The sequence below is a fragment of the Sprattus sprattus genome (genome assembly GCF_963457725.1).
Source record: "Sprattus sprattus genome assembly, chromosome: 5".
Lineage (NCBI taxonomy): Eukaryota > Metazoa > Chordata > Actinopteri > Clupeiformes > Clupeidae > Sprattus > Sprattus sprattus.
Window position 1 is genome coordinate 3,125,532 of NC_137924.1, and position 11,120 is coordinate 3,136,651.

Consider the following 11,120-nt stretch of genomic DNA (forward strand, 5'->3'; position numbering starts at 1 on the left):
TCTCTTGATGCTGAAACCCTTATTCATGCTTTCATCACTTCAAACCTGGGTCACTCCAACTCTCTAGTCTCTGGTGTCCCTACCTAATCACTCCAGAAACTTCTACACATCCAAACCTCAGCAGCCTGACTACTCACACACACTGGAAACTGTTCATCTGCCATGTTAGCTCCACCATTACTGAATCTGTTTCATGACCACCAACAGACCTCTGACACACTCCTGAGGGCACATACAGCCCAGTTTGGGAACCACTGACATATAGAAAAACCAGGATGATACTTTGGTCAGCCATTTTCTAGAATGCACAAATAAATACACACACACACGATAGATACTGGATTGGATTATGGTATGTGTGTGTGAGAGAGAGTGTGTGTGATGTGATGTGAGAAAGAAAGGGGTAGGGTGTGAAGGTTTGCAGAATGAAAGTGTTATCAGGTTAGAGAGTGTAAGTGTGATTGACAGCACTGAGCTCTTTACAGCAGAGGAACAGGAGACTTACATGCCATCACGACTCTTCCCTCCTTCTTGTGTTCTCCACTGATGACCTGGCATGTGTACACTCCTTCATCTCTCACTCTGCTCTCTCTCAGTATCAGAGACACGTCTCCTCTCTGCAGCTCCTGGGTGTTCACACTCACTCTGCCCTCATAGCCCCTCCCCTCTGTCACATGACCATTCTTATACAGGTAGATACAGTATGTCCCCTTAAACCACCTGATCTCCATGGCAACAGCACTGGTTTCAGGAGAGAGGTGATAGGGCAGAGTGACATCACCACCAATAGAAGCCTTCACAACATCATTAGGGGTGACCAGTTTAAAATCTGTAGGGGAACAGGGAGTTGTGTTAATGACTTTCACACACATATACACTCCATCTCACAACCACACACACACTTAAATAACACCTACATACTCACTTTCACTTTCACACACACACACACACACACACACACACACACACACACACACACACACACACACACACACACACACACACACACACACACACACACACACACACACACACACACACACACACACACACACTGAAATTACAACTACACACTTACTCTCACATTCACACACACAGACACTAGGGATGCGTACCGGTACGCCGGACCGGTTCTGGACTTGTAAAAACGTTTAGGTTCAGGTCCAGAAAAACCGAAACCCGAGTGATTCGGTACTGGACTTGTAAAAAATCTAGCACTCACATACTATATCCTTTTCGTTCTAGACCATCTTAAACCTTCCATAGATCGCGAAATTCGCGGTGGAAAAAGACATTCCTATACCGTTACGCACCCGGACCGAAATGTCACGCAGATTTCGGTGCCTGGGCTGATTTAAATAAATAACAGCAACAAATCATGCAGCTAAATCTTGAAAACTTATGTAAAATGTTGTCTTATAAACAGGAATTATTTCAGGCTGCAACATGAAACACAGGGGCTGCTTCCAAAACAGTAGAAAACTAGCGATAGCTAACTAGCAGTAACGTTAGTGGTGTAGGTATGATCTGTATGAATTATTTTGTATTTTTTTGCCAGGCAGATTTCGTGGAGCACATTTACAACTGCCCTAGCTCCCACTATAAACTTTGTCCTGTGTCGCTCATTGGTGTTTTCATAGCAACAGTCTTATGACAATGAAGAGCAGGCAGCATTTCACAGAACAAGAACAAACAGAGCTAGCCCTAAACCTTTTAACAGAGAAAATACCGAAAGGTAAACGGTCAAAAGTGTGGCTGTATTTTGCACAAAAAGATTCAAACATCGCGACGTGCAGCAAATGCAACACAACAATTGCGTGTAAAGAGGAGAGAAACAAATGTGGAAGGATATGGCAGGCCAGCTTTCAGACCATTTTGGACAGCTTTTTGACCCTGACAAAGTGAACAGAAAGTGGAATACTCTTGTGGATGCTTATAAAAAAATAAAGGATAACAACCGTAGCACAGGCAGGGAACTATGCGTTTCAAATTCTATAATGAATTGGACGCTCTTCTGGGAGGGAATCATGATGTTGAGTTTCCAGTGGTAGGGACATCATAGGGAATTGAGATTCACAGGCCTGAAGTGGTTAATGAAGGCTAATCTGTCGTGAGTAGCACTTAGTTACAGCCAGTCAGTCCAATCCATGTCCTCAGGGAAACACAGTGAACACACCTAAACAGAGGCAGAGACCACAGAAAAAAGCACTTGTGGAAGTAATAAAAGATTCAGAAACTGCAAGTCAACGGAGGCATGAGGAATTGATCAATGAAATGAAAGAGTCTCGGGTCTCCTTTGAGACTCTAATGAGGGAGTATCTTAGCAAGCATTGAGATGCAGTCAAGTCTGAGTTTCTGGAGTTCACACTGATTTTGCTTTTGTTTGCACATTTTTTTTACGTTATTTAATAGAAATTGTTTCTGTAATTTTAAACTACTTTAATTTGTGAACCTGTCTGCTCTCAGTGTAGTCATAGGCTGCCATGACACTGAAAGTATGATGTTTTTGTAAAGTAACAGTGCCTACATATGTTGTTCTGTAGATAAATGAACATGACAGTTCATATGACTTATGTACCTGTACCTGTTACTGTTCAAAACATGCATTTTGACATTGCATACCTTTATTAAACTAAAGGTTTTCCTTCACAAATTGTTTCTGCAGTTTCCTTTTTATCAACACACAGATCTGAACATGTTTGACACTTTTCTAAAAAAAATAAGAAGAATCCATAAACACACCAGTAAATTGAGTAAAACTATATTAAAGACTTGTGTTTCAACCAAGACAGTAACATGTGTCCATTTTTAATAGCACAGGAAAGTATGATTAGATTAACGGTTGATTGTCAGATGTCTTTGTCCTACAACATTACATTAGCAGTTCTCATCCTCCTGGCGTGGACAACCACCTGGATGGTCTTGACAGATATCTGCAGGTCCTGTGCACATATTATGTAGCATACACGCAGATACTATGAGCATGACGACTACATCCAGTCTGGTGTTCTGGATGTCTCTCATTCTCCTCCATTTGCACTTAAGTCTCCCGAATGCTTGCTCTACTACAACTCGGCCTCTGCTTATTTGTGAGTTGTGCAGCTGGTCCTGCATGGTGAGGGCACCATTGTCCCTCTTTGGGGTCTTGATGAAAAGGGTAAGTATGCCCAATTTAGGCACTATCCCCAAGCAACATGAACCTCCCCATCTTTTCATTCCAGTTTTCAAAAAACTTGGATTTCCTCAAAATCCTTGCATCATGAACCTTGCCAGGTGCACCTACAAAGATGTCCCTAAATCTCCCACCCTCATCCACATGCCGCCCTCAGCGCTACCTTGTGTAGCTGCTGGCCCATGGTTCTGGACTAGATCGGGGGAGAGGTTCCCCACGGATGCTTGGCCACATCCATGTCTGTGCCCTCCTCGTCGAACACCTGCTCATCGCTGAAATCTCTCCAGCCTGAAGTCTAGATTTGGAGTGAGCTGGTTGGCAGCTCCACCGCCTCGTGGTCTGTTCAAGATGGAGACGGGCTAGAGCACATGTGTCAAACTCAAGGCGGCTGCGGTGAATACGCGGCTGCCTGACACCCCGAAGCGGTGCTGGCGTCAGCTTCCTAGTGTCCTTGCACTCCTAATACGCTAGGCGCTCTGGCCACCGCCATGTTGCCAAGCGCGCACTCTGCTATCATTTGAGCTGAAAGAGGCACCTGATTGGTTTAAACTTCCAAAACAGTAACGCAATCCATAATTTTTTGTAGGCAACATTTTGGCGAAACGGTGTTCATAAAAATGTAACGAATAACGACGCATATTGTAGAAATGTAGTGGAGTAAAAAGTATAGATAATAGCTGCAAAATGTAACTGAGTAAAAGTCAAAAGTATGCACTATTATTTTTAGTTAAGTAAAGTACAGGTACGTAAAAATGTACTTAAGTAAAGTAATTAAGTCAAGTCAAGTCAAATGTATTTCTAAAGCACATTTAAAAATAACTCACGCTGACCAAAGTGCTGTTTCAGTTATTAACTCTCAATAACTTAAATGCTGGTTAGCGTGAGTTCTTTTTGCCTCATAGACTTGAGATTGTTGTGATCCATTGAAAATATTTCATGATTTGCCTTCACAGAGTCCATGCCCTGTGTGTACATAGCGGCGGCCCTGCAACCAATCATCTCCACTCCTCACACAAATGGCAAAGATCCACCAATCATCTCTACTCCACTCTCTCACTCAGCAGTAATCAGATCTCCACCAATCATCTCTCACACTCACCCAGAGACCTGACAGATTTCTCCATCCTCTTCCTCTCTTCAGCAGTTATCTCCCTCTTCATCTCCATCTTCATCTCCTCCTCCACTGTAATACCAGAGTAGAGAGATGAGCTTGTTGAAGTTCTTTGAAGCAGGAGGTTAACTAAAATGTACACACATGGAGCAAACACACACTTACCTATTTTAACACACACACACACACACTTACCTGTATTAACACACACACACAAGCACCCCCCCCCACCCCACCCCACACACACACACACACACTATGTTTGTTTGTGTGAGTATGAGTGTGTGTGTGTGTTTAAAGGAAACAAAATGAAACATTGAAGTGCTCCACCATTAGGTTTAAATGTATGCATGCCTGTGTGTGTGTGTGTGTGTGTGTGTGTGTGCCTGTTTTTTGTATGGGTTTGTAAATGTGTGTATGTGTGTGTGACTATGTGTGTGTGTATGTAAATTTAAACTGCATTCCAGTAATTTCTTCACTAATCAGTGCTCCACTACTACGCTTAAATGTATGCATGTCTCTGTGTGTGTGTTTGTGTGTCTGTATGGGTTTGTTAAGAGAAACCGTTTTCAAGCCAGATCTCACTAAGTTTATATGTATGGGGTTGTGTGGGTGTGTGTGTGTGTGTGTGTTTTGGGATTTGTAAACATCGCTGTGTGCGTGTGTGTGTGTGTGTGTGTGTGTGTGTGTGTGTGTGTGTGTGTGTGTGTGTGTGTGTGTGTGTGTGTGTATGGGTTTGTTAATATGTGTGTGTAAAGAGAAACTGCATTCAGAAAGAGAAACTGCATTCATGACAGTTCTCCATTAATCAGCGTGTGTGTGTGCCTCTATGGGTTTGCAAATGTGTGAGTGTGTGTGTGTGTGTGTGTGTGTGTGTGTGGGTGTGTGTAAAGAGAAACTGTTTTCAAGTCAGTACTCTATTTATCAGTGTGTGAGTGCCTGTATGGGTTTGTAAATAGGTGTGTGTGTGTGTATGTGTGTGTAAAGAGAAACTGCTTTCAAATCAGTTCACCAATAATCAGTCTATGTGTGTGTGCGCCTGTATTGGTTTGTAAATGTGTGTGCATGTGTGTGTGTGTGTGTGTGTGTGCGTGTGCGTGTGGGTTTGTTTCTGAATGGGTTTGTATATATATGCATCCGTGTCTGTGAGTTTGAGTCTTTGTCACATGCACACTAAGGCCTGATGACCATGATGACCTCCCTCTCTCCTAATGAAACCAAAACACACCCACTCCTCTCTGGTACTTACCAGCCACTCCACCTAAAAAAAACAGAAACAGATGAGATCATTAATGAGGCTCAATGGAGACAAACTATCACTAGAATGAGCTTTTTGTGGCAAAATTTCAGGTGGTTAATTTTCACCACTTATTCATGCCTGCAGGATTAAAGGTTGTTGTTCTTTAGCCACAGTTTCTACTCAGGAAGACCCAGATGACTGACCGTTGATGACTTTTATTTTTTCATCAAAAAACAGAATCTCCACACTTGCAGTAGTTGTAAATAAACACAATCTCAAACTAAAATAATAATTGCAAAACTTCAATATTCGTTGACTGATGATTTCTTATGGACGATGGTCAAAAAGATGTATGCTTCCCAGCTACACACATGTCTCTTAGATCTACTGAAGTCATACATTCTCTTACGTCACATGTGCAGCACAATGCTGAGCATATGCAGGTCACGTGAAAAATTGTCCAAAGACTTGTATCCGGCAGATGAACGAAACGTTAACCTCTTGACGGTGTCTTAGGATCAACGTTTCGTTCTTCTGCCAACTGAGCCCTTGGATCAACGTTTCGTTCTTCTGCCAACTGAGCCCTTGGATCAATGTTTTGTTCTTCTGCCAACCAAGTCTTTGGATCTATGATTCGTTCATCTGCCGGATAGAGGTCTTTGGATCGTTTTTCACGTGATCTGCATTCAACGAATAATTTCTGGTTTCCTTGGCTTAGCCTATGCAACAGTCCCGATGCGCGGCCATGAGAAAATAACTAATCTCTTTTTGAAAGGACTCGTTACTCTCGAGTCCTTGTAAGGATTTGTTCAAAATGACACATCACTATTCAGTTCACGTTCACCAAAATTATGAACGAGTTCATGAACTTTCGTTCAATGAACGCGTTCAGGTACAACACTGACTACATGCGCCAACTCCAATGTCATGGATGGGCAATGTTCGAGGTCAAAGAAAGACACTTCAGGAGATCACTGGATACCAAGCAAATCCAAGAAAGAACTTGCATTGTCTGCTTCGGTGATATGAAGAAAATGGACTAAAGTTGCATCCATCCTAATTGGAGTATTCTTCCAAAATGGAATATTTCGTGTGGGACGTGCCAACAGAAGGGAGTTTGGAATACCACTTCACGACACGGACACGAGTCCTAAAAAAGTCCCCCCTAACAAATAAATACCCAGCAGAGTTTACACCGGCCTCCATTACTTCCTGGATCGAGAAACAGCTGATCTACTCGACCACCGGTCATCTATGATTGAAAATCAAAAAGCATTGACAGATGTGCATAAACATTATTTGGCCAAATGTCAACCCCTTCTGAGCCAATGACCCAGCCCCCCTGGGCCAATAGCGTAGAGTCAGTTGCTCCAGACTACTATCAATCCACAGCTAACTTCACTTTTGATGAAGTGGATAAAGTTGTGTCCCAGCTGCCAATACAGCAGAGCTAGTGGATTTTACGCAGTGACATACAAAACCATTAAAGCCACAAAAACCTAGTCCACCCAAACTCTCACTAATATATTTAATATATGTCTAATTAACAGGACAATACGACAGGGCACAGGGCTGACAGTGTGTTCCTGAAATTCCTAATTCATGAACGGGGGCCCTCATATGTAGAATACCAAAGAAAGACAATATTCCAAATAATCCATCTACGTGGAGAGACATTTATCTTCTCCCCACTGTTTACAAGGTCCTCATGAGATGTCTTCTTGCCCGCATCCTCCTTAAACTGGAATTGATGACTTCAAACATGAATCATTTAAATTCTACACGGTATTCCTGGATTTTAGAGATGCCTTTGGGACACTGTTTCACAATATGATGCTCTGAACATTGGAAGAAATCCATCTACCTCAACCCTTTGTGGACATCATCAGAGACGTGTACAAGGGATCTTTTTTGCCAGTCATCTGTGGAGACCAGCTCACAGAGCCTGTATTCCTCCAGGTAGGGATTAAAACAGGCTGTGATAAAACAAGTGAGTGTGCACATGCACACTAAGGGCTGATGACCATGATGACCCCAACCCTCCTAACGAAACCCAAACACACCAACTCCTCTCTGGTACTTACCAAACAGTCCACCTAAAGAAACCAGAAACAGAGACGAGATCATTAATTCACACATTACCTAAACACATATGACAGTGGTTCCCACCCTTTACATGTCTATGTGTGTGTGTGTGTGTGTGTGCCTACATGTGTGTCAGTACTTCACCACTAAGTTCACATGTATGTCTATGTGTGTGTGTATGAACCACTAAGTGCATATATATGTCTGTCTGTGTGTCTCCAGGGGTTATTAAATGTGTGTTTGTGTCCGTGTTGTCATGTGCCTGTTTCTGTCCGTCTGTGTTGGTATGAGTGTGTGTTTACTGTGTGTGTGTATGTGTGTGTGTGTGTGTTTGTGTGTGTATACATGCACACTAAGGGCTGATGACCATGACGACCCCCCTCCTTCCTTATAAAACCCAAACACACCAACTCCTCTCTGGTACTTACCAAACAGTCCACCTAAAGAAACCAGAAATGAGATCATTAATGAGAATCAATGGAGACAAACTCACACTAGAATGATCTTCATTCACACATTAAATCAACACATATGACAGTGGTTCCAAAACTTTAGCTGTCTGTGTGTGTATGTGTGTGTGTGTGTGTGTGTGTGTGTGTGTTTGTGTGTGCGTGAGTGTGTGTGTGTGCAGGGGCGGATTTACAGGCGGGGCCAGGGGGGCCGAGGCCCCTTCTCTAATTTGATTGGCCCCTGATTGGCCCCTGTTCTGCCAATCACCTGGCGAGAAAACCAAGCGGAAAACCAAGCGGAGAATTAAATGATCACTGCTGCAGTTCCACCTCTAAACTGTTGGTGGCAGTGCGCCGGTTGCATCAATACAAGTGAATAGAAGAAGAAGCGTTCTGTTCCTGCCGGTTGCTGCGTAGCGCAGCATTTTGTACACGTGCTGTTTTCATGACGAATGCAGCATATAACTCACTCTGGTTGGTTAAAAATACCCATGGGGTGGGTCTTAAGGCTTTGGTGACCACCAAAACGAACTGGTTGGCTGAAAATCACGTCAATCAATCAGATAGCCACGCGATATTCTGTGTTTGTTTTCAGTGAATCTCAAATGGTGCACTTCATCAGACATATCGTAGTAGACAGATGAATGGCGAGGTAAGAGAAACAAAATGAAGGTGCATGGTATTTTGAAAGAGGTCGATCATCACCAATAGGCTAATATCATTAGATATGGGCTTGCATTTTCATTAAGCAGCAAAAATTAACCTTCGACATGCAGGGATAGCCTGCTACTGTTGTGTCAACTCGCAAGCGCAAGTTAAAAAGAACAATGCTGCTAATTCTAAATGATTTAGCAAGTAGTCTATGCGATCTCCGAATCACATTTCTCATTCCTAGCTGGATGAGTTTCAAACTTATGTGTATCTATGAATTGCAGTGCATTGCCTAGGCTATTATTTGTGTACAATGCTCGTCTGAGTCACTTGGGTGTGCTAAGCGTTGAGTCTCGACGGGCCAAGTCATTGGACTTGAATTCATTTGTCAGGCGTTTTAGCGCAAAGCATGGCAATCTGAGAATTCTTCTTTTCTGAAGAGAGAGAGAGAGGTGTATACATGCTTTTTGCCACCTTGTTAGGACTAGCGACTATAAACAAAGCTTAGAAGGAGAAGCTGTTGTGTGTGTGTGTGTGTGTGTGTGTGTGTGTGTGTGTGTGTGTGTGTGTGTGTTAGAGAGAGAGAGAGAGAGAGAGAGAGAGAGAGAGAGAGAATATGTTGTTGTATATAGGCCTACAGTTAAAAGCTGTTGCTATCTTTTATGTTTTGTGTGTTTTATGTGCCCTTTATGCACACTGAATTAAAACATATATATACTGTATATATTACAATTACTGATTCATGATTTTTTTATTTCAGTTTCAAAAGGGATACTGAGTTATTCATTGTTGCTTTTGGATAGTTGACTAGAAGTAGATGTTCTTTACTGTCAGTATGTGTGTATTGCCTTGTCGCAAATTGATGTTTATTTAAGCAGCGTCATCACTGGATATCAGATGGTGATGACACTGTTGGCCCCTGAAGGTTACATTTGGCCCCATTGTGGCCCCTGCTTCAGAAAAATCCTAGAACCGTCACTGTGTGTGTGTGAGTGTATGTGTGCTTATCTCCCTCTGGAACGAAATACTGTTTTCTGATTGGCTAATGGGGTGTACATTAAGTTCGTATAACCGGACACCTTGGACGTAGTCCCAGTAGAAACGCTTAGAAAAAAAAACTATTGAAACAGATGGTAGCTCACGGCTAACTAGCTGGCTCGATTGTGAGCCTTCGACCAAAATTACTAAACTTGACCTCCCTGTTGCTCTGTCCAACTTCACCATCAACGGAAACGTGGAGTTCAACTGTAAATAGTAAAACCTTATGAACAATACCTGTGTCCGTGTATCCGTTTACTTTACAGAGGTGAGCTCATGAGTGTCACTTTGCAGCAACGCCCGGGGAAACTAAAGGTCCAGTTCCACGCACTACTTTCTCACTACTTTCTCTAACGGGAGCACTAGGCTTCAAATCAAGAATTCATCAGGTCATTATGCATATTAAATTTCCTAAAGATAAAGGAAATTCTAAATAATAATAATAAAAACTTTTTTGGATGTTGTAAACGGGAGATAAGCGGGATAACGGCCTCCGAGCTGTCCAGCTGTCCTTCGTAGAACTGGACAGCTCGTCGGCCGTTATCCCTTACTTGTGCGTGTGCTTGTGTAGAGAGAAACTGCTTTCAAGGCAGTTCTCCATTCCTCCCGTTATACTGCTCATCTCCACTCCTCACCAACGTCTCTTGATGCTGAAACCCTGAAGGTTGAATTTTAGTTCGCTCTCTAGTTCGTTTAGTTTCGTTCTCCGTCCTCGTCACGGATGGGCGGATATGGACGGATTCGGACGTACTTTATTTCATTAATACTTCTCTGACGGCTGTGGGTGCTGAAAATAAATTCACCTCAGTAGGTGGAGCAACTTTTTTCTGTCGAAGATGAGCTACCCCATGACGTCTTTGTGTGTTAGAAGTTGTTGATTGTCTATCTCCCTCCTCACAGCTGTCACTAGCCAGACACACTTTGGGCAAGTGCAGCGGGTGTAGTCACATGGAACTCACAGACACGTAGCATTACATTGTTGTCAGTGTCTAATGCACTTGAAAAGGCAAATTTATCTCCATCATGGTATGTATTATTTGTGGAAAAATAGTAGCAATCTATAAGAAAACCATATGATTATCTTACATACAATATAGAAACTATTAAAAAGCGATTCAATGTAAACAACACATTTTTGGGTATTTTTGTCATATTCGAATTGCAATGATGGTTGCTGGGTAATATGTATATTGTTGTCCAATGACAAGCTTCTATTTTATCCTTTGCCAAGACAATACAATATAGCTAGTTTAGGCACAACATCTGAACGTCAAGACAGACAAGCTGACTGAGCACAGCCAGAGGCACAGCACACCTGCAAGCCTGCAAGCACCTGCAAGTGATAACGTTTCTACTGAGCTACGCTCCGGCCAC